Source organism: Garra rufa, chromosome 19, assembly GCF_049309525.1.
Source record: "Garra rufa chromosome 19, GarRuf1.0, whole genome shotgun sequence".
Lineage (NCBI taxonomy): Eukaryota > Metazoa > Chordata > Actinopteri > Cypriniformes > Cyprinidae > Garra > Garra rufa.
In genome coordinates this window covers 984939-1009486 of record NC_133379.1, presented here as the reverse complement: position 1 = coordinate 1009486, position 24548 = coordinate 984939, and the positions used below count along the sequence as shown (strand labels likewise).

General features: G+C 40.2%; 1 pseudogene; it reads right to left on the bottom strand.

Annotated features, from left to right (window-relative positions):
* Window positions 1-21098, bottom strand: part of LOC141292307 (olfactory receptor 8G17-like) — a 159208-nt pseudogene extending 138110 nt beyond the window's left edge.
* Window positions 21099-24548: the final 3450 nt, after the last annotated feature.

Sequence of the window (24548 nt, the reverse complement as noted above, 5' to 3'; positions counted from 1 at the left end):
CCCAGGGTGGTTGCTAGGGTGCTGCTATGCGGTTGCTAATGTACCCGGGGTTGTTGCTAGGGTGTTGCTATGCGGTTGCTAGGGTACCCATGGTGGTTGCTGAGGTGTTGCTATGCGGTTGCTAGGGTACCCATGGTGGTTGCGAAGGTGTTGCTATGCAGTTTCCATGGTAACTGGGGTGGTTGCTAAGGTGTTGCTATGTGGTTGCTAAGGTACCTAGGGTGGTTGCTAAGGTGTTGCTATGCGGTTGCTAGGGTACCTGGGGTGGTTGCTAAGGTGTTGCTATGCGGTTGCTAGGGTACCCGGAGTGGTTGCTAAGGTGTTGCTATGCAGTTGCTATGGTACCCGGGGTGGTTGCTAAGGTGTTGCTATGTGGTTGCTAAGGTACCTAGGGTGGTTGCTAAGGTGTTGCTATGTGGTTGCTAAAGTACCTAGGGTGGTTGCTAAGGTGTTGCTATGCGGTTGCTAAGGTACCCGGGGTGGTTGCTAGGGTGTTGCTATGTGGTTGCTAAGGTACCCATGGTGGTTGCATAGGTGTTGCTATGCGGTTGCTAGGGTACCCGGGGTGGTTTCTAAGGTGTTGCTATGCGGTTGCTAAGGTACCTAGGGTGGTTGCTAAGGTGTTGCTATGCGGTTGCTAAGGTACCTAGGGTGGTTGCTAAGGTGTTGCTATGCGGTTGCTAGGGTACCCAGGGTGGTTACTAGCATGTTTCTAGCATGTTGCTGGCATGATTAGCTAGTTACTAGCATGAATTTAGCATGACTAGCAAGTCGCTAGCATGATTTTAACATGATTAGCAAGTCGCTAGCATGATTTTAGCATGACTAGCAAGTCGCTAGCAAGATTTTAGCATGACTAGCAAGTCGCTAGCATGATTTTAGCATGACTAGCAAGTCGCTAGCAAGATTTCAACATGACTAGCAAGTCGTTAGCATGATTTTAGCATGACTAGCAAGTCACTAGCATGGTTTTAGCAAGACTAGCAAGTCACTAGCATGATTCTAGTATGACTAGCATGTCACTAACATGATTACTAGCATGACTAGCATGTCACTAGCATGATTTTAGCATGACTAGCAAGTCACTAGCATGATTTTAACATATATAGCAAGTCGCTAGCATGATTTTAGCATGACTAGCAAGTCGCTAGCATGAATTTAGGATGATACTAGCATGACTAGCAAGTTACTAGCATGATCCTAGCACGACTAGCAAGTTACTAACATGATTTTAGCATGACTAGCAAGTCGCTAGCATGATTTTAGCATGACTAGCAAGTCGCTAGCATGATTTTAGGATGATACTAGCATGACTAGCAAGTTACTAGCATGATCCTAGCACGACTAGCAAGTTACTAGCATGATTTTAGCATGACTAGCAAGTCGCTAGCATGATTTTAGCATGACTAGCAAGTCGCTAGCAAGATTTCAGCATGACTAGCAAGTCGTTAGCATGATTTTAGCATGACTAGCAAGTCACTAGCATGGTTTTAGCAAGACTAGCAAGTCACTAGCATGATTCTAGTATGACTAGCATGTCACTAACATGATTACTAGCATGACTAGCATGTCACTAGCATGATTTTAGCATGACTAGCAAGTCACTAGCATGATTTTAACATATATAGCAAGTCGCTAGCATGATTTTAGCATGACTAGCAAGTCGCTAGCATGAATTTAGGATGATACTAGCATGACTAGCAAGTTACTAGCATGATCCTAGCACGACTAGCAAGTTACTAACATGATTTTAGCATGACTAGCAAGTCGCTAGCATGATTTTAGCATGACTAGCAAGTCGCTAGCATGATTTTAGGATGATACTAGCATGACTAGCAAGTTACTAGCATGATCCTAGCACGACTAGCAAGTTACTAGCATGATTTTAGCAGGACTAGCAAGTCGCTAGCATGATTTTAGCATGACTAGCAAGTCACTAGCATGATTCTAGCATGACTAGCAAGTCGCTAGCAAGATTTCAACATGACTAGCAAGTCGTTAGCATGATTTTAGCATGACTAGCAAGTCACTAGCATGGTTTTAGCAAGACTAGCAAGTCGCTAGCATGATTTTAGGATGATACTAGCATGACTAGCAAGTTACTAGCATGATCCTAGCACGACTAGCAAGTTACTAGCATGATTTTAGCATGACTAGCAAGTCGCTAGCATGATTTTAGCATGACTAGCAAGTCACTAGCATGATTCTAGCATGACTAGCAAGTCGCTAGCAAGATTTCAACATGACTAGCAAGTCGCTAGCATGATTTTAGCATGACTAGCAAGTCGCTAGCAAGATTTCAGCATGACTAGCAAGTCGTTAGCATGGTTTTAGCAAGACTAGCAAGTCACTAGCATGATTCTAGTATGACTAGCAAGTCTCTAGTATGATTTTAGCATGACTAGCAAGTCACTAGCATGATTCTAGCATGACTAGCAAGTTACTAGCATGATTTTAGGATGACTAGCAAGTCACTAACATGATTTTAGCATGATTAGCATATTGTTAGCATGACTTAGAAAGATAGATGAGTTTGAAAGAGTTTGAATGGATTAGAAATATAGTACATAGAAGGGAAGCTTGATTGAGTCTCAAAGGATTCTGGCAGTTTAAATTTGAATTTTGACAGTTGGAGTTGAACATTCCATCAATGTAAGTCAATGAGATTTTTTTCCCAGGTTTAATCGGGATTTTTAGGAAAACCGTAAGTCCGATCAGTTAGAAAAGATATAGCATATCGAGTCTGACCAGTCTGAAGATCTGGGCTGAGTTTGGAGTTTGTAGAGTTAAAGCTCTAGGAGGAGTAGCAGTCAGAAATTTTATATAGGAAGAAGAAGAATAATAAAAATAACTAGATAAAAAAGTTCGTCGAGACAAACTTTAAGTTGGCTTGAGAAAGCTTTGCCTTAAAGTTTAAAGAAGTTTTGAAAGCTTTAAGCAGTTTGATTAGTTTTTAAAGTTTAAAGATAGAAAAAGTTTGAAAATATTTAAGTTTGAAGGTTTTCAGTCTGAAATAGTTTTAAGTTTAAAGTAGTTTTAAAGCTTAAACGGATAGACAGATTTATAGATGGATAGATTTATAGACAGATAGATTTATAGACAGATTAATAGACAGATTTATTGATAGATAGATTTATAGACAGATTTATAGATAGATTTATAGATAGATAGATTTATAGACAGATAGATTTATAGACAGATTAATAGACAGATTTATAGATAGATTAATAGATATATAGATTTATAGACAGATAGATTTATAGACAGACTTATAGACAGATTTATAGATAGATAGATTAATAGATATAGATTTATAGATAGACAGATTTATAGATAGATAGATTAATAGATATAGATTTATAGATAGACAGATTAATAGATAGATAGATTAATAGATATAGATTTATAGATAGACAGATTAATAGATAGACAGATTTATAGATAGATAGATTAATAGATAGATTTATAGATAGACAGATTAATAGATGGATAGATTTATAGATAGACAAGCATGACTAACAAGTTACTAGCATGATCCTAGCATGACTAGCAAGTCACTAGCATGATTTTAGCATGACTAGCAAGTCGTTAGCATGATTTTAGCATGACAAGCAAGTCGCTAGCATGATTTTAGCATGACTAGCAAGTTGCTAGCATGATTTTAGCATGATTAGCAAGTCGGTAGCATGATTTTAGCATGACAAGCAAATCGCTAGCATGATTTTAGGATGATACTAGCATGACTAACAAGTTACTAGCATGATCCTAGCACGACTAGCAAGTCACTAGCATGATTTTAGCATGACTAGCAAGTCGCTAGCATGATTTTAGCATGACAAGCAAATCGCTAGCATGATTTTAACATGATTAGCAAGTCGGTAGCATGATTTTAGCATTACAAGCAAGTCGCTAGCATGATTTTAACATGATTAGCAAGTCGCTAGCATGATTTTAACATGATTAGCAAGTGACTACCATGATTTTAGCATGACTAGCAAGTCACTAGCATGATTTTAGCATGACTAGCAAGACGCTAGCACGAATTAAGCATGATTAGCAAGTTGCTAGCATGATTTTAGCATGACTAGCAAGTCGCTAGCAAGATTTTAGCAAGTCGTTAGCATGATTTTAGCATGACTAGCAAGTCGCTAACATGAATTTAGCATGACTAGCAAGTCGCTAACATGAATTTAGCATGACTAGCAAGTCACTAGCATGATTTTAGCATGATTAGCATATTGTTAGCATGATTAAGATGGAGAGATAGAAAGATAGATAGATTAATAGATTAATAGATAGGCAGATTAATAGAAGGATAGATTTATAGATAGACAGATTTATAGATGGATAGATTTATAGATGGATAGATTTATAGATAGACAGATTGATAGATAGATAGATTAATAGATAGACAGATTAATAGATGGATAGATGGGTAGATGGATAGATAGATAGATAGATAGATAGATAGATAGATAGATAGATAGATAGATAGATAGATAGATAGATAGATAGATAGATAGATAGATAGATGAGTTTAAATGAGTTTGATCGGATTAGAAATAGTAGATAGAAGGGAAGCCTGATTGAGTCTCAAAGGATTCTGGCAGTTTAAATTTGAATTTTGACAGTTGGAGTTTGAACATTCCGTCAATGTAAGTCAATGAGATTTTATTCCCAGTTTTAATCGGGATTTTTAGGAAAACCGTAAGTCCGATTAGTTAGAAAAGATATAGCAACTCGAGTTAGACCAGTATGAAGATCTGGGCTGAGTTTGGAGTTTGTAGAGTTAAAGCTCTAGGAGGAGTAGCAGTCAGAAAATTTTTGTCTCAGAAGAAGAATAATAATAATAACTAGAAGCTAAAGTTCGATGACAAACTTTAAATGTTGGCTTGGAGAGCCAAATTGGGCAGCCTTCGGGCAAAAGGGCCAGCCCAGAACACCATAGTGGATTAATAATTGTATTTTAGGTTAAAACGGCTTGCCATACTGGAATAAGTGATGAGCGCCTGCTTCAAAGCCGCGTCGCGTTGCCGTGCGGTTGAGCCGAAAAGCAGAAATAAGCAAGCATTTAAACTTTTTATTATATGACTGAACTATTATTGTGTTGGATCGCTGGAGTGTTTGTATTAAAATACCTTTAAAAGACGTGCAAATGATGTCTTTGTTAACAGACACATAAATGCAGCCGTGCATCTCATGTTAGTTAGTTAAGCCTATGAAAAACGTCATTTGCACCCAATGCAGGTCTTTAAAATATTCTTCTATATTTATTGTGTTGAATCGCTGGAGTGTTTTTATTTAAATGCCTTTAAAAGACGTGCAGTCATGTATAATTCTCAGTCGGACATCTCGGAGCTCATGTCTAACACACTGCTGAATGCAGCGCTCTCTGTATGAAAAAACAAAATGCTCACAAACAACTGCATTTAGCTGTTGATATTTTCTAATGGGTGGACTGAATTAAATCGCTGCAATATTGTAATTTTAAAGGCGTTCTAATTCGTGCAAATTATGTCGTTCGTCTCCATGTATACTCGTTGAAAGCAATCTGTACACGGTGAAGGAATTGCTTAGGGTTTTCAATAAATTCGCTCAAACAGCTGAATTCAGGTCTTGATGTGTTCTAATGGGTATTTACAATTAAATGGCTGGAATATTGTAATTTTAAAGGCATTATTTATATGCATTTTCCACCGAGTTCAAAGTGAAAGTAAGTCACAGCTCGGTAACATGGTCGTTAGTGAAACGTATTGAAAAGCTCATTTGCAGCTAATGTTGTTCTTTAAAATATTCTTGTATATTTATTGTGTTGGATCGCTGGAGTGTTTTTATGTAAATGCTTTTAAAAGACGTGCAGTCATAATTCTCAGTCGGGTAAGTTAGCTCCGATCCGTGAAAGCTCGTCTGTATAACACATTTGCTGAAGACAGTGCTTTAACTTTGAAATAAAACAGATCACAAAAGGCTGATTTGTTGATGTGTTCTAATGGGTATTTACAAATAAATCGCTGAAATATATTTATTTTAAAGGCGTTCTAATTCGTGCAATTTATGTTGTTTGTGAGCACATGTAGAGAGAGAGTAGCCTAGTGCTGACGGCTTGTATAAGCGCTGAAGGGTGCGAGCTTTTCTTTTACAAGAACTACTCACAAACCACTGAATTTAGCTGTTGATATGTTCTAATGGGTATTTAGAGTTAAATCGCTGTAATAATGACATTTTTAAGGCGATATTTATTTGTATTTCCACGGATTTCAGAGTGACTGTAAGTAAGAAGTTTGAGTCCCGCCTCTTCAGTCGAGAGGTATTACTGTTAGAGGGCGCATTTTTTCTCAGCCCATGTAATTCATTGGGAAATTTGTCATATTCAAAAATTAATAATAAATCAACTGTACATCTGATCAGTCCAAATAGATATAGCAACTCTTTCGGGACAAGGGCCCAGGTCTCTGCCAAGTTTGGGCCTTGTGGCTTCAAAGGCCTCGGAGGAGTAGCTGTCAGAAATTTCTGTAGGTCATAAGAATAATAATAATAATAATAAGTTTAAATAGCATAACAGTATGTTGGCTCTCCAAGCCAACATAATAAGTTTAAATAGAATATCAGTAAGTTGGCTCTCTCAAGCCAACTTAACTAGAAGCTAAAGTTCGATGACAAACTTTAAATGTTGGCTTGGAGAGCCAAATTGGGCAGCCTTCGGGCAAAAGGGCCAGCCCAGAACACCTTAGTGGATTAATATGTGTATTTTAGGTTAAAACGGCTTGCCATACTGTAATAAGTGATGAGCGCCTGCTTCAAAGCCGCGTCGCGTTGCCGTGCGGTTGAGCCGAAAAGCAGAAATAAGCAAGCATTTAAACTTTTTATTATATGACTAAACTATTATTGTGTTGAATCGCTGGAGTGTTTGTATTAAAATACCTTTAAAAGACGTGCAAATTATGTCTTTGTTAACAGACACATAAATCCAGCCGTGCATCTCATGTTAGTTAGTTAAGCCTATGAAAAACGTAATTTGCACCCAATGCAGGTCTTTAAAAATATTCTTCTATATTTATTGTGTTGAATCGCTGGAGTGTTTTTATTTAAATGCCTTTAAAAGACGTGCAGTCATGTATAATTCTCAGTCGGACATCTCGGAGCTCATGTCTAACACACTGCTGAACGCAGCGCTCTCTGTATGAAAACAAAATGCTCACAAACAACTGCATTTAGCTGTTGATATTTTTTAATGTGTGGACTGAATTAAATCGCTGCAATATTGTGATTTTAAAGGCGTTCTAATTCGTGCAAATTATGTTGTTCGTCTCCATTTATACTCGTTGAAAGCAATCTGTGGGCGGTGAAGGAAATGCTTAGGGTTTTCAATAAATTTGCTCAAACAGCTGAATTCAGGTCTTGATGTGTTCTAATGGGTATTTACAATTAAATGGCTGGAATATTGTAATTTTAAAGGCATTATTTATATACATTTCCACCAAATTCAAAGTGAAAGTAAGTCACAGCTCGGTAACATGTTCGTTAGTGAAACTGAAAAGCTCATTTGCAGCTAATGTAGTTCTATAAAATATTCTTGTATATTGATTGTGTTGGATTGCTGGAGTGTTTTTATTTAAATGCTTTTAAAAGACGTGCAGTCATGTATAATTCTCAGTCGGGTAAGTTAGCTCCGATCCGTGAAAGCTCGTCTGTATAACACATTTGCTGAAGACAGTGCTTTAACTTTGAAATAAAACAGATCACAAAAGGCTGATTTGTTGATGTGTTCTAATGGGTATTTACAAATAAATCGCTGAAATATATTAATTTTAAAGGCGTTCTAATTCGTGCAAATTATGTTGTTTATGAGCACATACAGAGAGAGTACATGCCGACGGCTTGTATAAGCGCTGAGGTGTGCGAGCTTTTCTTTTACAAGAAATACTCACAAACCACTGAATTTAGCTGTTGATATGTTCTAATGGGTATTTAGAGTTAAATCGCTGTAATATTTACATTTTTAAGGCGGTATTTATTTCTATTTCCACCGTTTTCAGAGTGACTGTAAGTAAGAGGTTTGAATCCCGCCTCTTCAGTCGAGAGGTATTACTGTTAGAGGGCGCATTTTTTCTCAGCCCATGTAATTCATTGTGAAATTTGTCATATTCAAAAATTAATAATAAATCAACTGTACATCTGATCAGTCCAAATAGATATAGCATATCTTTCGGGACAAGGGCCCAGGTCTCTGCCAAGTTTGGGCCTTGTGGCTTCAAAGGCCTCGGAGGAGTAGCTGTCAGAAATTTTCTTAGGTCATAAGAATAATAACTATAATAATAACTAGAAGCTAAAGTTCGATGACAAACTTTAAATGTTGGCTTGGAGAGCCAAACCGGGCAGCCTTGGGGCAAAAGGGCCAGCCCAGAACACTTAGAGCTCTCTAATTGAATTGTTGCTAGTAAAAATGGCAGTACGACAAGAAATGCTTAGTATATTTTAGGCTAAACCAGCTTGCCATAGAGGATCGTGTGTGGATTTTAGGTTAAAACGGCTTGCCATACTGGAATATGTGATGAGCGCCTGCTTCAAAGCCGCGTCGCGTTGCCGTGCGGTTGAGCCGAAAAGCAGAAATAAGCAAGCATTTAACCTTTTTATTATATGACTGTACAATTATTGTGTTGAATCGCTGGAGTGTTTGTATTAAAATACCTTTAAAAGACGTGCAAATGATGTCTTTGTTAACAGGCACATAAATGCAGCCGTGCATCTCATGTTAGTTAGTTAAGCCTATGAAAAAAGTCATTTGCACCCAATGCAGGTCTTTAAAATATTCTTCTATATTTATTGTGTTGAATCGCTGGAGTGTTTTTATTTAAATGCCTTTAAAAGACGTGCAGTCATGTATAATTCTCAGACGGACATCTCGGAGCTCATGTCTAAAACACTGCTGAACGCAGCGCTCTCTGTATGAAAACAAAATGCTCACAAACAACTTTATTTAGCTGTTGATATTTTCTAATGGGTGGACTGAATTAAATCGCTGCAATATTGTAATTTTAAAGGCGGTCAAATTCGTGCAAATTATGTCGTTCGTCTCCATGTAACGTTAAACTCGTTGAAAGCAATCTGTACGCGGTGAAGGAAATGCTTAGGGTTTTCAATAAATTCGCTCAAACAGCTGAATTCAGGTCTCTATGTGTTCTAATGGGTATTTACAATTAAATGGCTGGAATATTGTAATTTTAAAGGCGTTATTTATATGCATTTTCCACCGAAGTCAAAGTGAAAGTATAGGTCACAGCTCGGTAACATGTTCGTTAGTGAAACGTATTGAAAAGCTCATTTGCAGCTAATGTAGTTCTTTAAAATATTCTTGTATATTTATTGTGTTGGATCGCTGGAGTGTTTTTATTTAAATGCTTTTAAAAGACGTGCAGTCATAATTCTCAGTCGGGTAAGTTAGCTCCGAGCCGTGAAAGCTCGTCTGTATAACACATTTGCTGAAGACACTGCTTTAACTTTGAAATAAAACAGATCACAAAAGGCTGATTTGTTGATGTGTTCTAATGGGTATTTACAAATAAATCGCTGAAATATATTTATTTTAAAGAAGTTCTAATTCGTGCAATTTATGTTGTTTATGAGCACATACAGAGAGAGTTCGTGCTGACGGCTTGTATAAGCGCTGAAGGGTGCGAGCTTTTCTTTTACAAGAACTACTCACAAACCACTGAATTTAGCTGTTGATATGTTCTAATGGGTATTTAGAGTTAAATCGCTGTAATAATTAAATTTTTAAGGCGATATTTATTTGTATTTCCACCGATTTCAGAGTGACTGTAAGTAAGAGTTTTGAGTCCCGCCTCTTCAGTGGAGAGGTATTACTATTAGAGGGCGCATTTTTTCTCAGCCCATGTAATTCATTGGGAAATTTGTCATATTCAAAAATTAATAATAAATCAACTGTACATCTGATCAGTCCAAATAGATATAGCAACTCTTTCGGGACAAGGGCCCAGGTCTCTGCCAAGTTTGGGCCTTGTGGCTTCAAAGGCCTCGGAGGAGTAGCTGTCAGAAATTTCTTTAGGTCATAAGAATAATAAAATATAATAATAATAATAACTAGAAGCTAAAGTTCGATAACAAACTTTAAATGTTGGCTTGGAGAGCCAAATTGGGCACCCTTCGGGCAAAAGGGCCAGCCCAGAACACTTAGAGCTCTGTAATTGAATTGTTGCTAGTAAAAATGCTATTACGATAAGTAATGCTTAGTATATTTTAGGCTAAAACAGCTTGCCATAGTTGATTAATATGTGTATTTTAGGTTAAAACGGCTTGCCATATCTTAAGATTCGTGCAGCGCCTGCTTCAAAGCCACGACACGTTGCTGTGCGGTTGAGGCGAAAAGCAGAAATAAGCAAGCATTTAACCTTTTTATTATATGATTGTACTATTATTGTGTTGAGTCGCTGGAGTGTTTGTATTAAAATACCTTTAAAAGACGTGCAAATGATGTCTTTGTTAACAGACACATAAATGCAGCCGTGCATCTCATGTTAGTTAAGCCTATGAAAAACGTCATTTGCACCCAATGTAGGTCTTTAAAATATTCTTCTATATTTATTGTGTGCAATCGCTGGAGTGTTTTTATTTAAATGCCTTTAAAAGACGTGCAAATGATGTATTTGCTGACAGACTGATAATAAAGCCATACATCTGATGTTCGTTAGTGAAACGTTTGAAATAGCTCATTTACACCCAATGTAGCTCTTTAAAATATTCTTCTATATTTATTGTGTTTAATCGCTGGAGTGTTTGTAATTAAATACCTTTAAAAGACGTGCACATGATGTCTTTGATGATGCAGACGAAGAACTGAGCAGTGCATCCAATGTTAGTTAGTTAAATCTATGAAACAGCTCATTTGCACTCAATGCAGCTCTTTAAAATATTCTTCTATATTTATTGTGTGCAATCGCTGGAATTTTTTTATTTGATTACCTTTAAAAGACGTGCAAATGAATTATTTGTTGACACAGACGGATATGCAGCCGTACATCTCATGTTCGTTATTAAAAACCTTTGAAACAGGTCATTTGCATTCAATGCGGCTCTTTAAAATACTCTTCTATATTTATTGTGTTGGATCGCTGGAGTGTTTTTATTTAAATGCTTTTAAAAGACGTTCAGTCATGTATAATTGTAAGTCGGGTAAGTTAGCTCCGAGCCGTGAATTCGCTCGTCTTTATAACACATTTGCTGAAGACAGTGCTTTAACTTTGAAATAAAGCAGATCACAAAAGGCTGATTTGTTGATGTGTTCTAATGGGTATTTACAAATAAATCGCTGAAATATATTTATTTTAAAGGCGTTCTAATTCGTGCAATTTATGTTGTTTATGAGCACATGCAGAGAGAGTTCGTGCTGACGGCTTGTATAAGCGCTGAAGAGTGCGAGCTTTTCTTTTACAAGAACTACTCACAAACCACTGAATTTAGCTGTTGATATGTTCTAATGGGTATTTAGAGTTAAATCGCTGTAATATTTAAATTTTTAAGGCGATATTTATTTGTATTTCCACCGATTTCAGAGTGACTGTAAGTAAGAGGTTTGAGTCCCGCCTCTTCAGTCGAGAGGTATTACTGTTAGAGGGCGCATTTTTTCTCAGCCCATGTAATTCATTGGGAAATTTGTCATATTCAAAAATTAATAATAAATCAACTGTACATCTGATCAGTCCAAATAGATATAGCAACTCTTTCGGGACAAGGGCCCAGGTCTCTGCCAAGTTTGGGCCTTGTGGCTTCAAAGGCCTCGGAGGAGTAGCTGTCAGAAATTTCTTTAGGTCATAAGAATAATAAAATATAATAATAATAATAATAATAATAATAAGTTTAAATAGCATAACAGTATGTTGGCTCTCCAAGCCAACATAATAAGTTTAAATAGCATAACAGTATGTTGGCTCTCCAAGCCAACATAATAAGTTTAAATAGCATAACAATATGTTGGCTTCTCCAAGCCAACATAATAAGTTTAAATAGCATAACAGTATGTTGGCTCTCCAAGCCAACATAATAAGTTTAAATAGCATAACAGTATGTTGGCTCTCCAAGCCAACATAATAATAAGTTTAAATAGCATAACAATATGTTGGCTCTCCAAGCCAACATAATAATAATAATAATAAGTTTAAATAGCATAACAGTATGTTGGCTCTCCAAGCCAACATAATAAGTTTAAATAGCATAACAGTATGTTGGCTCTCCAAGCCAACATAATAATAATAAGTTTAAATAGCATAACAGTATGTTGGCTCTCCAAGCCAACATAATAATAATAATAAGTTTAAATAGCATAACAGTATGTTGGCTCTCCAAGCCAACATAATAATAATAATAAGAATAAGTTTAAATAGAATATCAGTAAGTTGGCTCTCTCAAGCCAACTTAATAATAATAATAATAAGAATAAGTTTAAATAGAATATCAGTAAGTTGGCTTTCTCAAGCCAACTTAATAATAATAAGTTTAAATAGAATATCAATAAGTTGGCTCTCTCAAGCCAACTTAATAATAAGTTTAAATAGGATTTCAGTAAGTTGGCTTTCCCAAGCCAACTTAATAATTCCAAACACATTATTAACAACCATACTTTCACAAGAGAGTTTAAACAGTGAGGCATTGTCATAGTAAGGGTTTTCGATTATAGATCTGCAGCGAGACAGTTGTATAGTGAGACTTAACATAATAGTCACTATAAATACTGCCAGCCCCCAGGCTGTTACTGATAGTTTTACGGCCATTTTATTGGTCATTATGGCTGTGTATCGCAGCGGATTACATATAGCCACATATCTGCCGAAGGCCTTGATCATCAGCACATAGTGGCTTGCTTCTTGAAATATGTGTACAAAATATCCTTGAACAACACACACCACATATGTCATGTAGCGCTCTGAAGCTTCCCTTAAAATGTCTTGTAGTAAGCGTAGCAACATGAGAGTGGTTCCTAGAATGTCATTCAATGGCAAGTTGCAAAACAGAAAATGCATAGGGTGATGCAGATTTTTATCTGTTGAGATCAGTATTATAAGTCCAATGTTAGATCCCATTGCAAATACATAAACCAACAGAAGCAGAATGAAAATGGGATAAGCGGACTGAGGTGTAACTTTTAGTCCTTCCACAAGGAGAATGTTGTTTGTGAATGTCAGGTTGTCCATTAGTTGCTCTACACAAAACCTGTAAACAGTATCAAGTAGACTTGTCAACATCATCAATAGCTTAGCTTAATAATACATTATATTAAAAACTGTATAATATGATTATACAAAAAATATGTAAAATGTTGTAAGCAGTAAAATCTAACTATAACATCATATTTGATAGCATATTCTGTGCTTGATTTAAAAGTGTAGGTAAACTGAAGTATTTTTTTGTATATCACAAACATTGATTGTCTGTTCATTTTTCAGTCTATATTAATTGGTACATGTTTAAAATAACAGTCAGTTATATTAACACAATCACTTAATATCACAGTAAAAAGGACTCTGTTGTAGTTATATAATAAAGTAATACCTTGTAGAAGTATTGTTTTGTTTTATCTAGATGGTTGACAGATTGCTTCAAGTTGTCAAGTTATGTGATTGATTATAGCAGCCTATTCTGCCAGTATTCCGGATTGCTTAACCTTAATAAGCTTAAACATATTTTTCTCTGATGAATCATTACATGATTTTGCCTTTAAATATGTGGTTCAAAGATGTTTCTATGCCGCCCTTAGTCACAACGCGAAGTCTGAGGGTTCCTTTTACAGATGTTTAATGCACTCATCGACACCAACACCAACACCGTAGAACTAAATAAACAGGACAAGTATATAACAAACATCAGTCACACATTCAATTAGACCTCATGGAAGTGTTTTATGAGTAGATGAGATACATGATGACATTTAGGAAGAATGGCTGGATGTTTGACATGAGGGTGAAGCTCAGCCTGTGTCAGTCTTCCTCCTACCCGTAAGATGTCATGACAATCAATAAACGGACTTAACTTGTACAACTTATTGGACTGACTTGAATTAACTTCCTTCCCTTGTCTTAAAGATTTCATTTCATCGCTGAACACTTCTTCTTGTACTATACGAATTATAAATTGCTCAGCATCCTTTCTTTCTTCAAGTGTTGTGGCTTTGTTGGATTTTTCTACTAAACCCTTCACTCTCCTTGCACAACGTTTGAGTCTAGCTATGGCTTTTACTGCCCTCTTCCAATCCGAAAACCTTTGCAGGCGATCCAACAGAGGAGTCTCTTCCTTTGCCTTGGTTGTAAGAACCTGTGCCCCTTTGAGTTCTGGGTCTCCTTCATCAACCTCTCCCACCTTAATGTCTTCCTTAGGGAGTTCTCTTTGCCATAGGAAACTTGGACCAGTAAACCAGTTAGATCCCATGAGTTCCTTTACAGTCAGCCCACGAGAAGCATGGTCAGCTGGGTTTTGATCTGAAACAACATCAACAACAAGATGGCGGCGCGTGCACACGCAGCGGCTTCTCTCTCTCCCGACCAAACAGTGTTTTCGTGTTTTTCGTCCTGTAAGTCGCAGTGTTTTTGTACGTCTCCGTCGCATTTATCTGCCCTTAAGCGCATTTATAGCCAAACATTTTTGCTCGACATCGGCAGAAACAAAGTTTTTAAGTTGAACTCTGTGGACACTGAAGAGCTGAATGATCTGGGTCTGCTCCGGAGGCCTACTCAATCACCGACCCCCACTCCTGCACCTTGCCCACAATGGAGGTGCCTCAAGCGGTGTGAGAGGAAGCAGAAGAGGGGTAAGCGCAGAGGTATCCGAGCTAGGCTAGCGGCTAGCCCACACAAACCCGCTATCCCTTCCATTGTTCTGGCCAACGTACGCTCATTAGACAACAAACTGGACTACATCCGACTACTACGTTCATCTCAAAGGAATGTAAAGGACTGTTGTGTTTTTGTGTTCACGGAAACATGGCTCAGCGACAGTGTCCCGGACCGCGCCATTCAGCTCGACCAGCTGACATGCTATCATGCTGACAGGGTTGTCGTCACGGGGGGTAAGACCCGCGGTGGCGGACTTTGTGTTTATATCAATGACGCTTGGTGCCGCGATGCTGTTGTAGTCTGCAAATACTGCTCACCAGTGTTGGAATTTATGGTTATTAAGTGCCGGCTGTTCTATCTACCGAGGGAATATACAGCTATACTGCTGTGTGCTGTGTACATCCCTCCCACCTCCAACAACAACAGGAGCGAGGCACTAAATGAACTGTATCAGCACATCAGTGAGCAGCAGACAGCTCACCCTGATGCTTTTCTCATCGTGGCTGGGGATTTCAATCATGCAGACTTAAAGAGTGTGTTTCCAAAAATACAGCAACACATTGACTTTCCAACATGGGGAAATAACACACTGGACCTTGTTTACACCACCCAGAGAGGAGCTTACAAAGCTTTCCCCCTCCCCCACCTCGGCGCCTCTGATCACATCTCTGTTATGCTAATGCCCTCTTACAGACCGCTAGTTAAAGTCACCAAACCGGTTTGTAAGCAGATACAAGTGTGGCCAGAGGGGTCTTCAGAGGCTTTACAGGACTGCTTTGACACCACAGACTGGAATATGTTTAAGCAGGCTGCCACTTACAACAACACCACTGACCTCCAGGAGTACACAGAGACTGTTACAGCCTACATTAACAAATGCTCTGAGGATGTAACAGTCACCAAAACCATCACTGTCCGTGCCAACCAAAAGCCATGGATGACAGGGGAGGTCTACAGGCTGCTGAAAGCTCAGAACGCTGCCTTCAGAGCTGGAGACGAGGCGAGCCTGAAGACAGCTAGGGCCAACCTTTCCCGTGGCATCAGCGAGGCTAAGAGACAGTACTCTAGAGGAATATCTTGTCGCTTCAATGACAGCAGAGACACACGGAGCCTGTGGCGGGTCATACAGACCATCACAGATTACAAGCCCCCTCCACAGACCTGTGACAGCACCATCTCCCTGCTGAACGAGCTGAACACCTTCTTCGCACGCTTTGAAGTGCAAAACAGCACCACTGCACAAAAGACCCCACCCGCTCCTGATGACCAGGTGATGACTCTGTCCCCGGACAGTGTGAGGAGATCCCTCAGCAGGATCAACGCTCGCAAAGCTCCGGGTCCTGACAACATTCCTGGTCGTGTACTGAGAGACTGTGCAGTGGAACTCACTGATGTCTTCACAGACATCTTTAACATCTCACTCTCCCAGGCTGTCGTCCCCACCTGTTTCAAAGCAACCACGATCATTCCGGTACCAAAAAAGTCATCTCCTTCCTGCTTTAATGACTACCGTCCAGTTGCACTTACCCCCATCCTCATGAAGTGCTTTGAACGGCTAGTCATGCAGCACATTAAATCTGTCCTTCCCCCCTCACTGGACCCCTTCCAGTTTGCATATCGGTCCAACCGCTCGACCGATGATGCCATCTCCACTGCACTCCACTCAGCACTCACACATCTGGACAAAAAAGACACATATGTCCAAATGCTGTTCATAGACTTCAGTTCAGCATTTAACACTATAATCCTCCAACAGCTCACACAAAAACTGATCCAGCTGGGGCTCAACACCTCACTGTGTAACTGGCTGTTGGATTTCCTCACAGGAAGACAACAAGCAGTACGGGTCGGCAGTAACACATCCAGCACTATCATTCTAAACACGGGGGCACCTCAGGGATGTGTGAGCCCCCTCCTCTTCAATCTGCTGACCCACGACTGCACTCCATCACACAGCTCAAACCTCTTCATCAAGTTTGCGGATGACACGACTGTGGTGGGTCTCATTAGCAACAGGGATGAGACAAACTACAGAAGCGAGGTGAGCCGCCTGGCCACGTGGTGCGGAGACAACAATCTCTCTCTGAATGTGGAGAAGACGAAGGAGATTGTTGTTGACTTCAGGAGAGTGCACACTCAGCATGCTCCTCTGACCATCAACGGTGCGTCTGTGGAGAGAGTTAGCAGCACCAAGGTCCTGGGTGTGCACATCACTAAGGGTGTACTCACACTAGGCACGGTTGCCGTGAACCGGGCCCGAGTACGATTGTCCCCCCTCCCCACTCCCCCTCTGGCCTGCACTCACATAGGGTTTCAGCATTCGTGCCGGAGCACACTTACGTCATTATGGTTTGACGGTTTCGGAATAAACAGGAAGAGCGCGCTCTCGCTGAACGCAGTTTAGTCGATCGCTCTTTTTACTTTGTGGATAGTAATTTTGAGTCGTTTGTTCCGCGGTTGTCCACAGCCTATTGTTAAACATGTCTATCGCATTTGTGGCACGAAAATTTTCGCGCAATCGTGCTGCTTGTATGAGGAGGTTTGCAAGGTACCAGCTGAAGTGCAGCAAGGACTTTGCAGCTTTGATTATGGACTATAAAAACGCTGATTACCTCGCAAAAACGCCACATCACACGTCCTGTTCCGTGCTCAAGCAAGGTTAGCGCTCACACTGCATGCGAACCGCGCCCGAGTCCAACTGAACCGTGCTCTGGCCCACCTCTTCCAAGCGGGCCAGGGCCGGCTAAACGAGCCGCGCCCGGGCACGGTTCGGAGCACTCACACTAGTCAAACGAACCGCGCTTTGGTGGTCAAACGCACTCGGGCACGGTTCAAACTGCCTAGTGTGAGTACACCCTAAGGATCTCTCCAGGACAAACAACACCACTGCACTGGCCAAGAAAGCACAGCAGCGTCTCTACTTCCTCCGCAAACTAAGAAGAGCAAGAGCACCAGCTCCCATCATGTACACATTCTACCGAGGAACCATCGAAAGCATCCTGTCTAGCTGCATCACTGTGTGGTTTGGAGCCTGCAATGCGTCCTGCCAAAAAACTCTCCAACGCATAGTCAGAGCAGCTGAGAGGATCATTGGTGTCCCTCTCCCCTCCCTCCAAGACATCTACAGCACACGTCTCACCAAAAAAGCCCTCTGCATAGCAGCCGATACCACCCACCCAATGTAAAGCTTCTTCAGCCTGCTGCCATCAGGGAGGAGACTGCGGAGTCTCCAGGCCAGGACCAGCAGACTGAAGGACAGCTTCACCCATCAGGCTGTCAGGAAGCTCAACTCTCTCCCTACTCTGCACCCACTCCCCTCACTCCCACTCTGACACACACACACACACACACACACACACACACACACACACACACACACACACACACACACACACACACACACACTCAGTTGTCACATTCAGTTTCATATTATTTAACAACATGTCATTTTATGTTGTATGATTTGTATTTATTCATATTTTTTTTAAATTCTACCTTTGTATCTAATGTTACTGTTTGTATTTAATGTTGCTGTTTGCATTTAATGTTACTTGTATGCACCATGGGTCTGAGAGTAACGCAATTTCAATTCTCTGTATGTCCTGTACATGTGGCAGAATTGACAATAAAGTTGACTTTGACTTGACTGAACATGTCTCCACTGACTAGACTCAGTACTTGTCCTGATCTGCTGAATTCGGTTGGCTACAAACACGTGGGACCGCCTTGCATCGTTAATATAACCAAGAACAACCTTGGAATCGGTCCAGTAGTATTCACAGACACCATGTAATTCTAGCTCTCTTTTGAGCAGATCACCAATTCTTGTGGCTACAACTGCAGCTGAGAGCTCCAATCTTGGAATCATTGTTACCTTTGTTGGGGCAACTCTTGCTTTAGCCATAACGAGAGTGCAGTGGACTTCATCAGACTTGGTCACAGTTCTGAGGTATGAACATGCCCCATATCCCGACATGCTGGCATCAGCAAAATGGTGTAACTCATATTGCTGGACATCTTTAAATGTTGATGGCACATAACAACGAGGTATCTTTACCAAGGCCAAGTTATGGAGGTCTTGCAGCCAAGCTTCCCAATGCGGCCTGAGGTTATCAGGAAGTGGTTCGTCCCAGCCTATCTTATCAGTACACATACTTTGTAAGATTCTCTTCCCAACCAAAATGAAGGGAGCAACGAATCCAAGAGGATCAAAAATGGAAGCAACTGTAGACAGCACTCCTCTTCTCGTGAAAGGATTTTCCTTTACTAGTACTCTGAAATGGAACTTGTCGGAAGCTACGCACCAATGAACTCCTAATGCCCTTTCTATTTTAGGTTATCCTAGGGCTAAATCAAAGTCAGTTGCACCTTCAGTGCATTCCTCCTTTGGGATTGTGGTAATAATCCTCTTGCTGTGATGAATTTGTGCAAGTGGAGCTTCCAGATATTGCAGAGACCTCTGGCTTTCTTCACCAGCTGGATGGCCTCTGCTTCTGTGTCCACACTTGCCAAGCCATCATCAACATAAAAATTACGCTGAATAAACCTCACTATGTCTTGATTAAATTTGCCTTCACCTTGTGCAGCAAGGTACTTAAGCCCAAAGTTTGCACATCCAGGCAAGGAGGCAGCTCCAAACAAGTGGACCTTCATGCGAAAAACTGATGGTGGAGCTTCCATGTTGCCCTCTTCCCACCACAAGAACCTGAGGTAGTCACGATCCTTTGGGGCAACAAAAAACTGATGGAACATATGCTCCACATCACACATGATGGCAACCTTCCCTTTCCGGAAGCGACACAAGACTCCAACAAGGTTATTTGTGAGATCGGGCCCAGTCAGCAGATTCTCATTCAGAGAAGTATTCTGAAACCTTGCAGAACAATCAACGACAATGCGGATTTTGCCTGGCTTTTGTGGGTTATAAACCCCATGGTGAGGGATATACCATGCTGGTTGATTGTTTAACTCTATCTCAGGGACCTTTTCAGCATCACCTCTTGATATTATGTCTTTCATGAAAGCTAGGTAATCCTTGAAGTATTGTTCATCCCTCTTCAAACGCTTCTCCAAGGACTTGAGTCGATGCTCTGCACACACTTTATTGTTCGGCAAGTCCGTCTCTCACCCTTAAAAGGCAATGGTATCTCATAGTGCCCATCTTGCAGTTGCTTAATGCCCTTATTTAAACCGTAGGTCTTCTTGTGATGTAGAAACTTCTTCATTATTCCTCTCTGCAAAGTCTGACTCAAAAACCTTCAATATCTCTGCTGGAGTGATCATCTCCTTAACCCTGTTCCTATGTATGAAGCAGACTTTAGACTTGAACTTGTGAGAAGGTTCGCCAGCTGGTACAACTTGCTTCATAATAATCCTATGACTTACGCCTATTTCATCTTCATAGTCACCACCATAGTGGTTACATCCAATGATACTCCAGCCTTATAGAGATCTTTGTGCAAAAGGCTGATCTTCGCTACCTCTGAACATCTCTGGGGAGTAAGGCTTGAGGACAGTTATAGCCTATTAACAATCCTATTTCACAATCAAGTGCAGGAGCCATTTCATCTACCAGATGTTCCAAGTGAGGCCAGTTCTTAGCAGTTTCACAAGTGGGTATATGAGATCTATTTGCAGGTATATAGTCTCTAGAATGGGTCGTTGGAAGTTTAATTTTCACTTTGGACTTAATGCCTCTTACTTGTAGTCCATTCAATTTGTGACTGGACACGACCTTCGTCTTAGAAGTTATTGTAGAAATCTTGAGTTTGACTGGTTCCTTTTCAGCATCCAGTGTCTCAGCGGTGTCCTTCAAAATGAAAGTGGTGTCACTTTGGGTATCGAGCAAGGCGTACACTAAAATCTCCTTCCCTGGTTCTGCTATAGTTGAAACATATACTGGAACGATAGATGAAGTATAAGTGCCATTCCTCTCTCGAATCACTCTGTTTGAATTCACAGGCATAGGCTCTTGTATCCTCTGTGATTCAGTTGTTCTGTCTGCAGAGCCTTGATTAGTCCTTGACTGATCTTGATTGACTCTATCTCTTTGTCTTGGACCTTTATTTACCCTATCCTGGTGTAAGCACGTTGGATGATACTTGTCGCATTTTTCACACACACTCCTAGAGGTGCAGCCTCTAGAGTTATGACCAGCCTTAAGACAGCCAAAGCACAATTTCTCAGACTGTACAAACTTCAATCTTTCTTCATCTGTTTTTTCTATAATCTTGCGACACATATGAAGAGTGTGGCCATGTCTCTTACAAAAGACACACGTGATGCTAGTCCTTTCACTGGAACTAGTGGTAAATGTCTCCTTTCACTGGAACTAGTGGTAAATGTCTTAGCACTTGAGTTGCGATTCCATTGAAACTTAGAATGATCCTGATCAGTTTGCTTGAATCTCTCTTGTTCAACTGGTTTTATTGCTTGCAGTGAGGTGATAGGATTGCATGCAATTCTGGCTTCCTTATTGAGAAATTCAACAAAGTACTTGAAATCAGGAAATCCTTTGTATTCATCTTGGAACTTAGTGACTGATTTGGCTGATATCCTTTGATTTTCAACACAGTCATTCAGAGCTTGTAAACCTTGAACATAAGGCATGGCTGGTTCAACGCTGTTTAGGAAATCTACAAATTCCCGGAGATCTTTGGTATCTTTGGTAGCAATCTTGTGCCATGATTGTATTTTGTCACGGTACGACTTGCCAACTACAAATAGATTACCAAACCTGTCTTCAGGTATGTTCCAGGCAGCCATGTAAGCCGCTTCAGTTCCAACAAGGAAGTGCCCTTCAATAGCTTTCTTGGCTGGGCCACTCACATACTTGCGTAGAAAGAAGAGCTTTTCTTGGGCTGGCAAGTTCTTGCAAACAATTAAAGTCTGAAAGGAGAGTTTCCAATCATTATACTTTAGAGGTTCTCCTGAGAAAACAACAGGTTCTGGAATTGGAATCCTATTGGCTGTAACAGCTTCAGCGAGTGCCCTCACAGGATCATTAGAGGCTTCATTGGAAGCAGTTAATGCATCTGACTGAGATATGAGCTTGAGTTAGTGGTACCCTTTGATGACAATAAGAAGGTTGATTTAAAGGAGCAATGACTTGAGTAAGCATGACTGGCTGCGAGAGAGAAATAGCAATGCTTGGTTGAGAGAGGTAGTCTTCTTGTTTTTGTTGTAGAGTTGGAGCAGAATGCATTTTTCCCTCATCATCTTCTATGTTTTCAGCATAAATTTGTAGCCTTGCTTGAGCTGCATTATATATTTTTAGTTCTTCCAGTCATTCTACTTCCTTTTTCTTCTTTTCCAACCTTATTTTCCTGACATTACTTTCTGAGATAAATTGGGCTCTTTTTCTTGCATTCTCGGCGTCAATTTCCCTTTCTTGAGCTTCTCTCTCAGCCGTTAACCTTTTATCCTCTGCCTCAAGTTTCCTGATTTCTTCTTCATATTGATGTTGTGTCTTCATTATTTTAATCACCTCCTGTGTAGCTGCTACTTCGGCCGCTGCTTCTTGTCTTTTCTGTAAAGAATCATGGGAAGTTTGACTGGACATCTTAGAAACATACTTCGACTTACTGGAGGTTGCTGAGATAATGCTGGACACAGTGGCTTCAAACACAGAATCTGAATCAGGCCAGGGTATATTCTCAGGATTTCCATTGAGAAAGAGTTGAGCCTTTTTATTTGCAGTGCTTGTAATGGCAAGACAACCCAGCAGGCACAGGACGTCAACATGACGTCAGATTGACGTTGTACTCCAACGTCGTAGGGACGTTGCATTTTGGTTGGAAATGAAAATCGGGCTGACGTCAGAACCCAACGTCAGACCGACGTCAATGTCCAACGTTGGTCAGACGTTGCATTTTGGTTGGAAATGAAAATCGGGCTGACGTCAGAACCCAACGTCAGGCCGACGTCAATGTCCAACGTTGGTCAGACGTTGCATTTTGGTTGGAAATGAAAATCGGGCTGACGTCAGAACCCAACGTCAGGTCGACGTCAATGTCCAACGTTGGTCAGACGTTGCATTTTGGTTGGAAATGAAAATCGGGCTGACGTCAGAACCCAACGTCAGGCCGACGTCAATGTCCAACGTTGGTCAGACGTTGCATTTTGGTTGGAAATGAAAATCGGGCTGACGTCAGAATCCAACGTCAGGCCGACGTCAATGTCCAACGTTGGTCAGACGTTGCATTTTGGTTGGAAATGAAAATCGGGCTGACGTCAGAATCCAACGTCAGACCGACGTCAATGTCCAACGTTGGTCAGACGTTGCATTTTGGTTGGAAATGAAAATCGGGCTGACGTCAGAACCCAACGTCAGGCCGACGTCAATGTCCAACGTTGGTCAGACGTTGCATTTTGATTGGAAATGAAAATCGGGCTGACGTCAGAATCCAACGTCAGACCGACGTCAATGTCCAACGTAAGTCAGACGTTGCATTTTGGTTGGAAATGAAAATCGGGCTTTAAGACAAAAATTTTTAAGACATTAGTAAAAAGAATTTAACTTAATCTGAAAGTGGAATCCACAAATGTGGGGTGGTTATTTCAGAAAAATGACAAAAGAGATGACTGGATTATATATTAAAATATTTGTTTTATTATATTAGCATTATTGAAATAGAACATTTTCAAAATAACATTTTTAAAAATCAACCTTTTTCCAATTGTAATTCCAACATTTTTCAAAACATTAACATCCAATTGTTAAGCTGTCAAATTCCAACTTTAAAGAAAAATGTGGTTAAAGGGATAGTTCACCCAAAAATGAAAATTTGATGTTTATCTGCTTACCTCCAGGATATCCAAGATGTAGGTGACTTTGTTTCTTCAGCAGAACACAAATGAAGATTTTTAAAGAAAACTGCTGCAGTCTGTTAGTCATTTAATGGCAGTGGATGGGCACCAATCCTTTGAAAGTAAAAAAAAAAAAAAAAAAAACACACAAACAAATCCAAATGACACCCTGCGGCTCGTGGGGATACATTGATGTCCTAAGACATGAAACGATCTGTTTTTGTGAGAAACTGAACAGTATTTATATAATTTATATAATTTTTTACCTTTGATATACAATGTCCAACTCAGCTCATCATCCGGCGCATTACCTGTGTACACGCTCTGACGTAGTATACACAAACACCATAAGGAAAAATCAGTGAAATGTCAACAGACCCGGATGAGTTTGTGCAAGTAAACTTAATCTTTTAGCTTTAAATCGGTTTGAACAGTCAGGATAAGCGCAAGTAATTACCATTTTGAATAGCCGTTATACCCACAATCTCTGTGCTCTGTGTAAACAATGAAGGTCTTACACACGCGACAGATCGCTTACAGAGTTTGCGTATACTACGCCAGAGCGCGTACACGTGTAACAAGCCAGATGCTAAGCACGCGCTCGGGACAGTTGTTGGACATGGCTGTATATCAAAGGTAAAAAAATTATATAAATACTTTTCAGTTTCACACGAAAACTGATCGTTTCGTGTCTTAGGACATCAGTGTATCTTCACGAGCCGCAGCGAGTAATTTGGATTTGTCTGTGCATGTTTTTTTGTTTTTTTTCTTTCAAAGGTTTGGTGATCATCCAATACCATTAAATCACTAACAGATGGCAGCGGTTTGAGTTAAAAATCTGTTTGTGTTCTGCTGAAGAAACAAAGTCACCTACATCTTGGATGCCCTGGGGGTAAGCAG